The following is a 17637-nucleotide window of genomic DNA, read 5'->3' as shown; positions in this document are numbered from 1 at the left end:
AAATGCTGATGAACTACTGGAAATTTGAGATGCTCGCATCAGGTAGGGTTTCGAACCAACTCTTGACTTGCCTTGCAAAGAAAGAGAGAAAATCCTAATACTAACATCTTCTTCATCAACTTCAAAATATCAAGAAAAGACTCGAAATTAAATACATGTCTCTCAGCAGTGATGTTGTCGCGTTCACCATCAAATCTTGGTAGATATAGGTCATGATTTTTAGGGAAAGCATGGGATATAGGAGGTAAAATCATAGCTTGTATCGATCTGGAATTTTACAAGGTATAGGAGTATGTACAGAGGGTGTAGAACCTTTCTTGGTCTTGAGGCTCATCAGTTTGAAGATGGTCATCACAAGCTTTAGAAAAAGGGTCTTGATCAAGATCAAAGGCATGCAAATCTTTGGTATTCATAATCTACAAAGGGAAGGAATCAAATGTAGGCCGAGGATCTTTTCTCAAATATAATATACTTTGTAAAACCTTCATGACATTCTCAGGAAAAGAGAAGAAATAATTTATAACAAAGAACATAATGTCTTGGATGAAATTCCAACTTGAATAACTGATCTGTCATATCGTCCTTTCATGTTTCTGCTGGTAAGGTTCATCCTCCAGTGGAGTCCTTGGATCTGATCTCAAAACTGATTTGGAATCGCCAGGTGAATGGTTTCAGCCTTTCCAGTGTCTGATCATTGTCCACCATCAACAATCAGATCTGAACTTGATTACATTTTGCTTAGGACACAAAACTACGTTCCCCAGTATGGTCGATGCTATGTTAGTGCCTAAATCTACCTCAGGGTGAGAAAGGTAGGTCTAGGGTAACATCAAACCACGCTTAACTTGGTAGCTATAGCTACCAGGTCTAGAGAGGTCTCTCTCCTTGTCAATCTCAATGAAAATATATCAAGGAAGGGTTGAGATGACTAATATGAATACTAATTTTAGGCTAGGTATATGCTCAGAGGATTTTTATTGATTTTAATTGTTAGTTGCTAGATCAGATGAGGAAGGCAACTTTGGGTCCGAGAAATCAACACAGATTTGGAGAGGTTTTTATGGGCGAGGTAGGAAGTGTTTTATCACTTGAAATGAAATGAATGTGATGGTGACTCTAAATACTGGTGAGTAGTTGTAGAGGGCATGAAGTTTCATGAGTCCTTTTCAAACAGTAGAAACATTTAGAACTAAATAAAGCCCAAGCAGAGCACTGAACATCATGGATTCCACCCTTTAATATTGATTCATTTAGTTATGCAGAAAAAGAGAGATGATGGCACATATCCACATAAGATAAACTAAACAACAGAGGATAAAACAATGCTAATTCTCATTACCACAAGAATCCCTCAAAATGCTCGAAAACCCTGGTTTATTTCCTTGCCAAACTACAGAAGTGATGTACAAAGTAGCTCAATGCATCCACAAAAGTCCAACCTTGACAAATGACTAAGAAAGTACAAGATATAGGCATCAAACCACCTATGCTATCCATTAGGGGTTGAATCCATGAGTTAAGGAGCTGTTTCAACAAGATCTAAACTAGGAACTGAAAAATAGGCAGTGGAACAGCTTGCCTCTAAAACCATGGAAATTGATTCATTCAGTTCAAAACCACATAAAACTGATGTATCTACCTCCTTAAGTCATTTTCATCATTTTTAGATCATTTTTACATCAATTTACATCATTAATTTGACCATGATAGAGGAAAATTCGAACTGGTAGAAGACTAGGCGAAATTATAAGCAAATAGGCAAAAATGGCAATTTTTTCTCCTATGCATAGCACCACTGATTCTATGCATAACACTTTTTCTAGACTAGTTTTGGAAGGCTTCTTGAATTCCAAATCAGGCGTAGAATAGCTCATTCGAAAGCTTGGTGAGTCTACTTTCTGAGACAACTTGAATTCTTTATTTGGAGTCCATTTTCCCCTTCAAAAATGCAGTCTCCCAAGACTTCTTCCTGTGTGGCAAAAAGGTGGCAGACAGGGCATTTTTTCGGTGTTTTTTGCCCTTTTGGAGACCTAAAACTTGTCCAAAATTCTCAGCCATTTTTGAGCATGAATATTTTTTCATGCTAATTGCAAATATGTAAGCCATTTTGCAAGAATTTTCCTCCATCAAAAGCGTAGTGCCAGTGGCGCTACGCACCTGTTGGAAAATCCTGTGTTAAAAATTTCCATGCGTAGCGCCACTGATTTTCTGCATAGCACCGTTTTCAAATCGTGTTTTGGAGGCCTTCCTCATGTCTACATTTGGTGCACAATATTTCTTTGCAAAGAATGTTGAGTCTAATTTCCAACGCAACTTGAATTTTTCAATTTGGAGTTTATTTTCCCTATCAAAAGTCAAATCTCGCACGACTGGTCAAAATGTGCAAAATGAGGCTACCTAAAGGTAGAGTGTTGTTACAGTCAACTGTTGAAGGTCTTCCTGAACTCCAAATTGAGCTCATGATAGCTCATTGGAAATATCTTTGTGTCTAGTTATCATCTAACTCATCAAGAAAGTCATTTGGTCAACCAAGCTAGGGGAAATCTTGATTTTCCCAAGGTCACTTCAGAGGTGCATTAATTCTCCTGAGGCAACTAAATTTTTGACATTTCTCTAAAATAATGATACCTGTGTAAAAGTGAAGGGTTTTTTTCTTCCTTCACCTATTTTGGACAAAAACTCTCTCCCTTTCTCCAAATTCATTTTTTCTTGCTCAGGAACATTATTTGAGTAAAACCTATCCCGATGTGTTGAACAAGGGATTTGTGGAAATGAAGTGAAATGAAGGGGATAAGGGGCTTCTAAATTCTTGAGAAATTTTGGGAAGTAGGAGGGATGTTAGGAAACATGGGAAAGTGGAACTCAAAATATTGAGTGAGGGGAAGGGGTCCAAAAGGCTAAACATAGGCCTAGCCTAGAAAATTGTCAAATTGTAGCAAGAAACTAGGGTTTGTGGGAAAATGAGGAATTTGAGGGATATCAGTGATGGGAAGTGTTTAATAAAGTACATTAAGGATAGGGGAGGTTTATGAACATCAAGATACAAGTTTTGTTGATGATTTGACCATCCAAGAGAAATTACCTTCAAAACTCTAGGAGAGGGAAATGAGCCTTACCCAAGTACATCTGAAGCATGAACAAGGTGTAAAATGACCCATTGGAACCTGAAATGATGATGACAAGTCTTTGAATGATGGTACACTCAGCTGAATGGTGACATGGACTAACACTTGGAAAACTTTAGAATGAGTGAAAAAAAACCCTAGACCTAATACCTAGTGACCAAATTTTATTTTAATACTCACTGAAATGACAAAATTTGACCTTGACATCCTAAAACTACTTTGTAAGAGCATATTTGATCACTGGTGGAAGGCTTCAAAGAGTGATACTAACAGTGGGGTTCCTTAAGGAAGGTGTTTAGGATATATCCAATATTATATATATACATTATTCCTTGGAATTGAAACAATCCATCATTTTCCAGTTCATATTTTTGAAATTTAGGTTCTCCTGGACCTTTACTTTGAAGCCTGAATCTTACATTTAATTAGCAACTATCTTCCAAGATATTTTCTAGCACTTGCTACCTCAAATCTACCTTGAAGGGTATAAGGGAAAATATCCTTGGTATTCTACTTAGATAATCTTCTACTACATTCTCCTTCCCTTTGATGTATGAAACTCAAAAGTTATGCTTCCTTAAGAATTCACTCCATCACCTTTCCTTGACATTCAAGTCCCTTCGAGTAAACAAGTATTTCAAACCTTGGTGATTACTTCTGAGAAAAAATCTTCTTCCTACAAGGTAGTGTCTCCATATACTTAAATATAGAACTAACACAACGAATTCCAAATCATGTGTGACATAAAGTTCCTCGTGTTGGATGTTTGTGAAAAGTTTTGCAATTTTTGAGGACCCTTCTACAAACCTTTGATAGTATCCCACAAAACCCATAAAACTATGCACTTCATGCACATTTTTAGGTATCATAAAATCCATGATTACTTTTACCTTCTCAGGATCTACTAAGGTCCCTTCAATAGACAGAATATGACCTAGGTAATGAATCTTTTTATGAAATAAGGAATAGTTGGATAACTTCCGATATAACTGCTGCCCCCTAAGGAAAGATAATACTATATGAAACTGTTATTCATCCTCCTTCTTGTTCTTGGAATAGATGAGCATATCATCTAGGAAGACTTCTACAAATGAATCGAGATACTTACGAAAGTTATTATTGATAAGGTTAATGAATACGACAGGTGTATTGGTCAACCCAAATGGTGACCACTATGAAATTGTAATTGCTAAAGCATGTTTAGAATGTTTTCTTAAGTATATAACTATCTTCAACTATTAATTGATGATAACTTGACCGTATACCAATTTTTCAAAAGACAAAATACCATTTCATTTAGGTGAAGAGATCATCAATTCGGGGAATTGGATACCTATACTTTACTATAGCTCAATTTAAGTCTCGATAGTCTATATAGAGTCACAAGGAACTATCCTTCTTCTTCACAAGAATTAAAGTGCGCCCCAACGTGAGATACTGGGTTATATGAGTCCTAATTTTAATAATTCCTTCAATTGTATTTGCAATTTTTGAATCTCTAGAGCCATCATTCTATAACTTGTCTTAGAGATTGGTTATGCACAAGGTTTTAATCTTATTATAAAATCAAGCTCTCTCTGAAGAGGTAATCCTAGTAGTTCCTTTGAAAAACATTCTGAAATTCGAGAAAGATAGGATATTTCTCTAGGGATGGTCCCTTTTCCTTTCTTAATTCATTTGCTACATATACTTGATAACCTTTTATTAGGAAAACACTTCATTTTCAATGATGATATGAAGTGTAAATATACCTTCCTTTCAATACCAGGAATTTGGATAAGCTCTACATCTTTTATACAGAGAATTCTCTTTGCACAATAGTCCACCAAATATTGGTGAGTATCCAACCAATCCATCCCTATCATCATGGGCTAAGTTCCCAAGGAAGTGAAGTATACTTTTAACTTAGTTTAAAAAACCACTAAATAAACCATGCATTCCTCAAAACTTGACTCTACAAACTAAATTTCCCTTTAATCCATTTCTACCTATCTAAAATATTTTTTCTTGCATGATGCCAACACACATTTATATAATGCATATAAAGAAATGAAACTATTAATTTCACCAAAATAAAATAAGATTTTGATTTTTATGCTTTTAATTGTGCATGATGGCTCCAACACAGTGGACTGATGTTCTCTCTGGCTTTTGTTGATTGTTACATGTATTATATGATTTCCTTTGGTATTTAATGATTGATATTTTCCTTCCCTATGAGAAAACATTAACAAAGCCTCTAGGAAATCACGCTGGAAATAAGGCCCTCCACATCCCAAAAAATTAACTTATGGTGATTTCATTCCACCATTCTCTAAGATTATTGAAAACTAGTTCCTTCCTCGCATGCTTCTTCCTTTATTGAGGTTCGTTGAGAGTTTCACTATCTTATGTTAGACCTGGACAAAACCATAGATATAATATTAGATACCATTGGTGTCCTTGATCCTACTCCCTTTGGAGTAAACCTACCACCATAAGGAGGTGACCTTGAAATACCCCCTGAAGAACTTCTTAGGGGTCTTCCCATAAATCCTAGTTGTCGGGCCTGTTAGCTTGATGTCCCTTTTGATCCTTTGATGATCCTCTACATAATGGGAATATTCAACCACCTCTTCTATGAACAATGGCCTCCAATTTCTGACCATGGACCTGATTTACAGGTTTAGGACATACATGAAATGTTCAACTTAGAATTCATTAGTATCTAGATAGGTGACATATTTGATGAGTTCCATAAACCTAATCTCATATTCCTCCACTATTTTTCTACCATAGAATAATGCACAAAAGGGTCCAACCTACTACTCTTTAAATTAGGGTGGCAATTACTTTGCACTAAATATTTGCTTGAACAACTCCTAGGGGATGTTGTCTGATGTGCCATGCAACTACTTTTCTAGATATACTCACCAAATAAAACACTTTCTCTTAGCTAGAATATAGTGATATTTTCGTTCAAGGTGGAGGCATATTCCATTAGCACAAAACCCATTGTCATACCCTCCAACCATGCCTCAACACATTCTATGGCCCGCCCTCTTGAAAATTATGGGAGATTAATATTATGTAGCTCCCTATAAATATCGTCATGAATTTCTCTATGATATGATCCCTTAAATCCTTCAGGGTTTTCTTCCTCAGAGGTCGTTCTCCCTCGATACTAGTTGTTGGTGCCCCTGTTAGCGTTTCCAAGATTGCTTCAAATGAGTACATTATAATCGTTAGCTTAGGTTCTAGAGTGATTGGTGTTGAATAAACCATTCTGTATCATTTGGATGTATACATAATACATACATAATACATACATACATACATACATACATACATACATACATACATACATACATACATACATACATACATACATATCATATATATATATATATATATATTATAGATATATATATATATATCTACAGTGTTTATATATGTAAATAATTTAATGATTACAACTAATTTGTGAGATTAAAATCTAAAACATTTTGCATGGATGCATGGATGTTACTAACTTCTTAGTTTCTATCTTTATTGTCTATTATAATGCTCGAATCTTATTAATATCTTAAAAAAAATGATATGTATATTTTAAAGTGATTTAACACCCAATTGTTACCTCTATTAATTATTTGAAGAAAACATGATTTAATCTATTGATTAACATGGACCCCATTATGTACAATCACATGATGATTTATACACTTATCATTGTGCTCATAAAGGCATTAATGTATTACCTAAGAGAATATATTTGGGTGGAAAGTACCATAGCAAATTTATTTATTCAAAGAAAATCACGAGAGACACAAACATATCAACAAGGGTTTCCATGCTTGCATGCAAATAAAGCAACAAATCAATGTTGTAGTGATGTCTTAAGGTTCTTTAGAGCATATATTAGAAAATATAGTGAACTAAGATATGAAATTTCCACACAAAGTTCACCACAACTTCTACTCCACGTGGTGAAAATTTCAATTTCTTAAGCATCGTAGAAAAAAAAATATAACAAAAATTCCAAGATTTCCTTTTTGAAGTAGGGAAACCCTAGAATCCAAAGCTCTGATACAAAATGTTATGAAAATATCTCACAATATAGAAGAAAATATAGATCAATGACTTAAAATTTATCCTCTTCAAAAGGGAAACCTTCTTTGCATTACATAAACGAAAATTCTTGGATGATACAAATGATACATAATGGTTAGCTTAGGCATGAGAGTGATTGGTTCTTCTCTTCTGAAGATAATATTTATTCCAAAAGTTATTTAAGGCTATCATGATCTGATTTTAACTTGAAGTGTTTTCCCATCAGGTAAGGTCACCATTAATTTAGTGAATGTAGTATTGTCAACATTTCGTGCTCATAAATAGGATTTTGTAAATAGTTTTCTTTGATGGAATGACTTTAAAAAGCAATGGTTCTTCCTTCTTACATTAAGAAAACACCAATTCCATTTCCCTAGGCATCACATTCCATAATAATGTTTTTTGTGAAGTTTGGCATAGTTAAGACCGATGCTTGGCACATTGCCTCTTTAAGATGTTCAAAGGTCTTAGTTTCTTCTAGAGTCCATGAAAATGCATTTTTCTTCAGTAATGTTTGTTCGTGTCCAAGTATGAACAATTTATTCACCCCTTTTCCTACATTAATGTAGCAATATGGGTGCGTATTCTTTTCAAGGCAACACACAAGGTATATGTAGGGGACAGGTTACAATCTGTCATCAACTAAGGGTTCGTGATTACCAAATCAAATCATTACTAAAAAAGATAGAAACTCAACTACGGAACATAAAAAGGTATTCATGTGATCTAAATAATCTGCAACAGCAATCAAGAAATAAACACAGCAATGAAGAATACACATATAACAAGGAAACACACAGCACCTAATCAGAAGAGCAGGCCCAGCTCTCTGATCAGGGTTGCGTTACTCATAGCAAAAGATAGATTAGCAAAAACGGTTGTATTTTATTAATCTGAACAATTATGTTACAATACAATTCAGGGTCTGGCTAACCCCTTCTACCAGAAGGACCCGTCTTTTATACAGTACAAAGGGGAGTAACATCTCTCACCAAAACCTGGCAAATATATCCCAAAGATATACATCAGTTCAACACAGCATTACCGCCGAGAGAGCAAGAACAAGAATGATCCAAAATGGGGTGAGAACAACTGCAAATCAATTATGTTGTTTCATTGTGGTCGATCAACTACTATGAATCATGGAACTGTTGCGATATGCCGTGAGGTCAATACCTGTGCTCCATAATCTGTGGTCATAAAATGTTTTAGTGGTTTGCATAGGTAAAACCCTCATGACTCTAATTCATTAATTAAATATCTTAAGAAATGATAACAGGAATTACCTCATAGTTTTACATAGTAATTATATGTGAATGAATAAAAAAAGGGATGAAAAGAGGAGTGGAAATGCAGGAAAAAGATAGGCCAATATGGTGCCCAACATCTCCCCCAAACTAGCCTTTTGCACGCCCTCATGTAGATCGTTGTCTCCATAGTTCTGGGTTGGATAGGCTATGTGCTTCATGAAGCTAGGCGAGATCATATTCCTCAGCCATTTCTGTTCCTAGAACTTAAACTCATCTGAGATAAGAACTTCCTTCCACCAATCATTTGGTAAATTATATGCTGGGGTGTAGTGCTCTACTGGAAACCAAAGGACAGGGTACTGAAATCAAATTCCCATCCATTGAACCCCACATATTTAGATGCATGTCACATATCTTGGCACCCTACTGAGTGCTCGTGCAAAATTTGGTGCTCCATACAGTTCTATGTTCCAGAAAGATGTGGGTGACATCATCCACATTTTAAGATAACTATCCAGGGCCTCAGCTTCAAACGTGACTAATTGCTTAACACAGAGACCAATGCACCACTTTTGTGTCCTCAACATCCATTCCTTATTTCCCATAATTTCTAAAAATGTTTTGTGCTTATTGTAGATAGTCACTGATCTCTCGGGTTCTCCTCTTGCCATAAAAGGCTTCGTGGCCTCATTTGAATTGAACATATTAGAAGCCTTCTACCAACTTATCTGATTAAAAGTGTAATAGGTTAGGGCCCTTAAATGAATGTCTCCCACATATGTAACCAGATTAAATTCTATATCAACACGCAGGAGATACCGATGCATGTAAAGATCACACATCAAATGCTGAGTTAGCACATCATGGGCTCTCAATATCTGGAGGAACTATACACCATCCTCAATCTCATGACTAATTTCTTTCTATATGCTTTCCAAACAGAAGAAAAAAATGTCCATGTAAAAAATAAATAATAAATGGAATCGGGAGGGTGACATGCCATCACCTCCTATGCTAAGTGGAGCATTTGTTCTTTGTCAGTTTTCAACTCTGCCACTTGCCTTTTCGGCCGCTCCACTTTGAGTTTCTACTTTGCATACCTCAATCATATTATATCTATGCGCTCCACATATTCGAAGATAGCCATGGATGCTCGTTCTTGGGCTTTTTTCACTTTGTTCTGATATCATGTCGCGACGAATTTCCAGGTTTGTACTTCAGTTGTCAAAGAAAAATCACGGCCTTTAAACAAATACTCTATAGCATATGTTTGAGTGGCAACAAAGGTTGTTGCCACTCCATCTAGCTGTGTCTCTGCATTGGCCATCATGGCTTTGGGCTTGTTAGCCCGCCGCTTATATTTCTTCACATGTTCCTTCAACCGGTGCACCTGCCTTCTCAGCCTCTTGACCTCTATTTTGAGTTGTGTTTTTCTTTGAATTTCTGCTGATATTTTTACTTAATATTTAGCCTACATTGCTCACACAATTCTACCCATTCTTGTTTGACCACCACCTCATCTGGTACTGCAACCAATTCGACAAGTGGTGGATCACTCTAGAGAGTATCCATAGGGTTAATTGACATAGATGTTTTGCTTGGTCTCCTTATTGACTCCTGCCTCGACCTATTGTGAAGCTATCTCGATAGGTGGCATACTCACTTGATGGTTTTCCATCGGTTTTTCAACCAAAATTTCCCCTCTAGGTTCCCTTGTTTCAAAAACACCTGCCTCTTCCTCTATTTTGGGTTCTTGGGAAAGGTCTCTGTGGAATTTTGTGGCCAACAAACCTGTGGTAGCTGGTTTCTTATTTGACCCATCAAACTTAAAAATTGGCAGAACAGAAACATCCTCCTCCACGTGTCAAGAACAGTGAGATACCCTCGCCCCTTTTGGAATGGAGAAGTAAGAGGAAAATTGAAAGAATTTTTCTACCTGATATCTCGACCCTGATTGTGGCCTTGGGCTCTTTCCCTCTGTCTGCAACATATATGCTCTAGGTTGAAACCCTTGCCTATGCAATCCCCTATTCTGAGGTTGATGTTGGTTCTTGTGGAGCAGCGTCAGTCTCAGCATCTAATTCCTCTACAATATCCAGGGTTAGATAGGTTGATGGTGGTTCTTGTGTAACACCACCTTCTGTATCCAGGAGTTCTTGAACAAACAATGTTGGCACTGTTTCTTCCAGCATGGCATTGATAAAAATGGATTCTTTTAGCATTACATCAATTCTGTCCATTATACCCATGGCCTCTCCTTCTATTGGCCCCATAGATATTTCATTTTGGGCCCCTCTTGTCCTTGCTCATATTCCTCCATTGGTTCCACGGTCGAGGGTGGTTCTTGTGGGACACCCTGAACGGAAATATTAACAAAATCCTATACCTCAACCTGATGTGGTACCTCTTCTCTTATTACAGTGTTGCTGATTTGGTCCATTGGCTCCATGGTCTAGGCTGGATCTTGTGGAGCAGCCTCAACTCTCCTCTCTCGTTCATGCTCTTGATTTTGTTCCAGCCCCTCAGGTTCCATCTCCATTTCCTCTAGTTCTTCTTGATCTATGCATTCGTCCTCTGCTCCAGGTTCTTCCTCCATCACTTTCGACTATTCTTCTCTAGTGGCTCTAGTAACTTCTATCTCTTCCTCTATAGAATTTAAGAATGTTTCCCATGTGATTTGAGGTCAATCAATTGCATGCACGATTAACATCTGCACTAGCCCATGGTTTGTAATGACTGCCACAACTGGTCGTGAACGCCAAGCAGATTGCACCATCAATTAGAGACTTTTTAATAGGAAGAAATTCATATTCAATGAGAAGGCTTCCAACTATGTGATTCGGAGGTGAGACAACATTATAAAATGATATTTAAACATGATGGTGTGGTATACCTCCCCTTGCATGTTATGTATCTCACTAAAAAACCTGCTATCTCACCCCATGGGCATGGTAATGAATTCCGGTCATACCCTCGGTGTTTTTTAACAACATTTTCTCCAGCTTGCAAAAATGCTTCGGGGAACTCCAATAGGGAGGTTCTTTGTGAAAACCATCTCTTCCCATGTTGGGGTAGCCTACTTACCTCTGTAATGGTTTCCTCTGTAATAGGGATTTCTATCCCCTGGACCCGAGAGCTCCCTTCCTCTAAATTGAGTGCAAATTATATTGCAATCACCTCGTTAAACCCTTGCAACATGTCAAAATAGACATTCCAACCTACATTTTCAAAAAGACCATTGTCGTATCCTCTGACTCATGGCGCACAACCAACCCACCCATCATTGTAGGAATTGGATCAACAACAATGGATACAGTCGACTGGTAAGGGGAGAGTAATAGCAACCCAACTGACGATGGCAATAATGTTAGCATGGTGGCCGCGGGTAAAATAATGGTAATAATGGTTGGTACACCTCAAAAAACACAACAAATAATGACAGGGTATGGTAGTATAGGTGAATGATTATGGTGATTGAATATAGCATACTGGGGAAATGACCAATAAGGTTTTTGGCATACGATTTCAAATTCCAATGCGTCAGAATCATGATTACAAAATCGCAATATTTTTGGTTTCCGTTCGCATTAGATTTGGTAATGATGTGATATGATTACAATTTTAGGTACGCCATCATTTATTTATGTCGGGACCCCCCCCAACTTAAATGCGGTCATCCGTGGCATGTACTAGTCTCTTATTTGGAATATTTTAATTAAATCTATAAGAGTTAATGAAGGCATACTTGGAGACCTACCTGGCGATGGAGTACCAGAAAAAAACATAACCGACAGGGTAACAGAAATACCAGAGTAACAACGTCGACAGGGTAATAGCACCGGCCGTGTAACAACACGCAGAGTAACAACAGTGGTGGACTAACAACAACTATGGAGTAACAACACCGATGGAGTAACAACAACGGTGGAGAAACAACACTGCCAGAGTAACATCAATGGTGGAGTAACAACACTGTAGTAGTAACAACGACGGCGGAGTAACACCAACTGCATAATAACAACACCGATGGAGTAACAACAATGACAGAGTAATAGCACTGGCGGAGTAACATCAATGGCAAAGTAGCAGTACTGGCAAAGTAACAGCAATGGTTGAGTAATAGCACCGGTGGAGTAATAGCAATGGTGGAGTAACAACACCGGTGGAGTAACAACAATGGAAAAGTAACAACACCTTTGGAGTAACAACAATGGTGGAGTAAGAGCACCAATGAAGTAACAACAATGGCAGAGTAATAGCACTGACGGAGTAATAGTAATGGTGAAGTAACAACACCAGTGGAGTAACAACAATGGTGGAGTAACAACACCTACGGAGTAACAGCAACAATGGACTAACAGTACCTGTGAAGTAACAACATCGGTGGAGTAACAACAACGACATAGTAACAACATCGATGGAGTAACAACAATGATTGTTACTTGGAAAATTTATCAGTTTCTCCTTGTCATAATTCAGTTCTTATTCCTACAAAAAGATAAACAAGTAGTAACAACATATTATTATTATTATTGTTTTTTTAACAGAAGGCAGAAGGAGTGTTCTCTACACCAACAACAAACAAACCAGATGTATCAGAAAGATTCTTGATGAATGCATCTTTAGAAGTTGGACGGTGATATAACTTTAGAAGATGTTCGAACACTAGGAAGGAAGTACAATTTTCATCTACTCTAACCAATCTGACTATTCCATTGTCAAATACAGTGTCCACTTCATAGGGTCCCATCCAACGAGTGCAAATATTTCCTTTCCAATATTTGAATAGGGAGTCATAGAGAAGTGCACAATCACCTGTATGAAACACCTTATTCTTGAGAAATTTATCATGCCATTTCATTCTCTGTTGTTGGATAGCAGTGGTTCTCTAGACAACTACTGAACGAATCTCGTCTAACTCATTGAGTTGTTCCAACCGGTGTTTCTGGGACTCTGATAAGTCTAATCCCACTTCCAAAGCCATTTTGAGCATACTGATCTTGAATTCTACTAGAAACAAGGGGGATTTCCCATATACTAGCTCAAATAGTGAAAACCCAGTTGTATTTCACCATGTCATCCTATACGCCCAAAGAGCTTCTGAAATTTTTTGCAACTAATCCCAGTGATGACTTGCTATATTTCTGTCAACATATTTTCCAATGCCTTGTTTGTGCTGCCCATTCTCTTAGGGATGGTCAGAAGTTTTTACTCTGTGTTTAACCCTGTATTTCTACATAAGCCTCTCTATCATGTGGGATGTGAACTATGCTCGTCGATCTGAAACAATTTATCTCAAGGTACCATATCAGCCAAAAATATCTTCAAAAATGAAATCTACTACCACCTGTTTTGTTGCTTTCACAAACGCTCTGGCTTCCACCCACTTAGTCACATAATCAATGCAAACCAGGATGTGAACCTTCTAGTGAGAAGGCGGGTTGAAGGGCCCAACAAAATCGATGTCCCACTTCTCAAAAGGTTCAAGGACTCTTTGGGGTTGTAATGGCATTTCATCTGATTTCCCAGGTTGTCCCATCCGTTGACAACTGTCACATCTTCGGAAATAATCTCTAGCATCGTGAAAGATAGAGGGCTATTACTATCCCATTTGCAGCACCTTGTGGCCTGTCCTATCTACAAAATGTCCTTCACAAGGTCCACCATGTGTGGCCTTCAATATCTCATAGATATCATACTTTGAAACATAGTGTCGAACCTGTTGATCAACCGTTGTATGAAAGAGGTATCCTGCCATCCATGAATATCAAGTACTATGATGAATAATTTTCTATTGTTGTTTATATGACAAATAACGAGGTACCTTCCCTGTAGAAAGATAGTTGGCAGTATCTGCATACCACGGAGTGTTAACGGAAATTGCAAAGAGATATTCATCTAGAATGCTATCTTCGATAGGTGTACCTTCGGCATTATTTTCTAACCTAGACAGAAAATCAGCAACCACGTTGTCCTTCCCTGGTTTATCTACTATGGTAATGTTAAATACTTGAAGTAGCAAAAGCCATCTTGTAATACGACCAGGAGTAATGGGTTTTTTAGTCAGGTTCCAGATGGCTATCTGATCGGTATGTACAAATGTGGGGTAACTAGTGATATAGTATCAGAACTTGTTGATGGCATAGATGACAACAAGGAATTCTTTTTTAGTCCCTGTGTAGTTTAACTCAACAGGAGCCAAGTTCTTAGTAACATAGTAAACTACCTATGGTATCTTATCCACTTGCTACCCCGAAACTGCCCCAACTGATTTATAGGAAGCATCAGCATGAATATGGAATGGTATTGCCTAGTCTATCCCTCTAAGGATTGAAGCACTATAGACTAGTTCCTTGATCTTCACAAAGGTTACATCACAGTCATCTATCCACACAAATTCTGCATCTTTTGTCAGTAATTGAAAAAGTGGATGTGTTGTTTTAGCAAAATTTTCTATAAAGCGCTTGTAATAACTTGTGGAGTTGATAAAGCCACTTACCTGAGTGGGTGTTCTGGGTATTCGAAAATGACGTATTAGCTTTATATTAGTTGGATCCATCCAGATTCCTGCAGCTGAAAGCAAGTGTCCTAGGACTATTCCTTCATTCATCATCATATGGCATTTTTCCGTACTTAAAGAGACATGTGTCTACTTGCATATTTCAAGAACATTTTCTAGCTTCTCCAATGCTTCTTCGAATGAATCTCCCTATGTTGTGAAATCGTCCATATAAATCTCAACACTATCATCCATCGGATCAGAGAAAATCCCTAAAATTGTGCTCTGGAATGTTGCAGGTGCATTACAGAGACCAAATGGTAGGACCCGGTATGTGAATGTTCCCCAAGGCCTATGAAAGTGGTCTTATCCTGACCTTCTGGGCTACCTAGACCTAGTTGTACTTGCTAAATCCGTCCAGGAAGAAGAAAAACTTCTTCTTAGCCAATGTATCCAAGATTTGGTCAATGAATGGTAATGTAAAATGGTCTTTCTGAGTTTCCTTATTTAATTCTTTGTAATCCACGCATATTCACCATTTACCATTTTTCTTAGGCACCAGTACTAATGGGGAAACCCATTGGCTATCTAAGTTGGGGTAGATAAATCCCACGTCCAACAGCTTTTGGAGCTCTTCCTTAACAATTTTTTTCAGAGTAGCATTCATTCTTCTCTGGGGTTGCCTCACAGGACAAAAATCCTCCTTAATGTATATGTGATGGGTGCATAGATTAGTAGGAATCCCATTCATATCTGAGTAGTCCCAGACAAAGACTTCTTTGTGTTTCCAAAGAACATCCAAAATTTGTTTCTTGTGGGACTCTAACAGATCTAGATTGATATTTAGGGCTTTCCCTAGTTCTATTTCCATGGAAATATTGTCATGGGGCGCGGTTGTATGTAGCTCATCAAATCGATCTATTGTTCCAATACATTCTTGAGTCTTGTTGTGGGGAAAAATGCCTATGCAGGACGATCCTATCCACCTAAGGTGTGACAGTGCCTTAGCAACAAACGAGTACAACTATACTGGTTTCTTCCTTTATGAAATGTGAAAGAAGAGAGATCAATAGACTTACCGGTGTCTTCTATTTGTCCCTCGATCCAATCTCCCTTCTCTTTGGGTGTTCACAGCTACTTGCCTTCTTGCTCCTCCAGCTGCAGCTTCCTGCAAGATCACAAGAGAACAACTACTTTCGACAGAGAACAAGCTACTTGAGACAAGAGAAGAACACTACACAAAGACAAATGTTCACATTCATAACTAGTTTAGGATTAGAATAAACCAAATACACTAATACATTTATACATCAAAATACATCAGCATATAGGAGAAACCAAGATAGCTTTATTGATGAATAACAAGGTTCAGGAAGAGATACAACCCAGAGGGCTCCAATCCAGCATCTCCTTCCCAGCAAATGGAATTCCTATCTTCAGCCCCTTCAAAGCATTAAGCACCCAATGATTCCAGTCTCAAACCAACAACAATTCTTTGCAATAATAAAATTCCAGCCTCTAGATCTCATGGAGGAGAGATCCATATATAGATGTTTGGAGAGAGGATGAGTCAGCTTGAGATCTGACTAGTGTCCTCTCCCTCTTTCAGTTCTTGAATCCACTTGGAGGTTCTTGCTTCCACTTGGAGATTTGGAACCTCTTACTCATCACCAGTCGAATTCCCTGAGGCAAGTGTCATTTTGGAAGCTTCCTGGGTTCTGACACCTTGAGGAATGAGTCTGCCACTTGTCCAATCTCGCTCAGCGCAGGTAGCCAGTGTTGGAGTTGACATTCAGCGCAGGTAGCCAGTGGAGCCATTGACATTCAGCGCAGATGGTCAGTGGAGCAGTTGACATGATCCTGAATTGACTTGTTTTTGAGCAGTTTCAGGTGGAGAACTTTTGTGAATTGTTGTGGTTTGTTAGCCTTGTTCCTCTAGGGGTAGGAAAAAACATGTTTAGGGACTTTGGATCCCTTAGATTATGGAAATTTCATGCTCAATGCTGTAAGGCACAAAAATTTCTATAACAAGTCTCACAGCTCAAGACGAACTCCAAGATTTGTTGATTTAAATTTGAAATAGAATAGGGATCACTAATAAAGCTAGTAATTTTGTCATCTTCCATTTTGGTTTTCAGCTATAGGGCCTATCCAATAGTAAGAACCGGTCTTAACTCCTCATTTTCTGATTCAAACTCTTTCATGGGTAAATATTTCTTGTGGTCTATTGATTTTGCTGATGGGTTAGGTTCTGCGGGAGGATATAATACCAGATTCTTAGGGTTTTTCCCATTTGAATTGATTATATGTCCAGATTGACACCCAATATAAGTTTCTGTGGTTGCCAGCCACAGTCTTCCGAGAATCAGGGGATGGCCTCTAGCTAGATATGGGTTTGAAGTAGTCACAAGCCCATAGGGTAGTGCCATGAATCAACTGAAATTGTGATATCTTCTAAATTCCCTAGCAGTTTCACTCTAGAGCAATTTGCCAGTTCTAAAACTATAGGCGTGTGTTTCAAGTTACAAAGACCTAATGTACGCATAGTTTTAGCTGTGATGACATTTATGGTAGCACCCAAATCTACCAATACATTTGGAATTTCTACCCCATTAATTTTCACTATTAAAATTGGGTTCCCGGGATCCCCATACTTTATAGGCATGGAGCTTCC

The 17637-nt window shown here is 37.9% G+C and overlaps 1 pseudogene; it reads right to left on the bottom strand.

The window, feature by feature from the left end:
• Positions 1-9791, bottom strand: part of LOC149238253 (BTB/POZ domain-containing protein At5g48800 pseudogene) — a 43241-nt pseudogene extending 33450 nt beyond the window's left edge.
• Positions 9792-17637: the final 7846 nt, after the last annotated feature.

Source organism: Pinus tabuliformis, chromosome 8 (assembly GCF_031772625.1).
Source record: "Pinus tabuliformis cultivar Carrire ecotype Pingquan chromosome 8, CPIR1, whole genome shotgun sequence".
In the NCBI taxonomy this organism is placed as follows: Eukaryota; Viridiplantae; Streptophyta; class Pinopsida; order Pinales; family Pinaceae; genus Pinus; species Pinus tabuliformis.
Note: the sequence above shows the minus strand (reverse complement) of the source record. Positions and strands in the feature narration are given on the sequence as shown.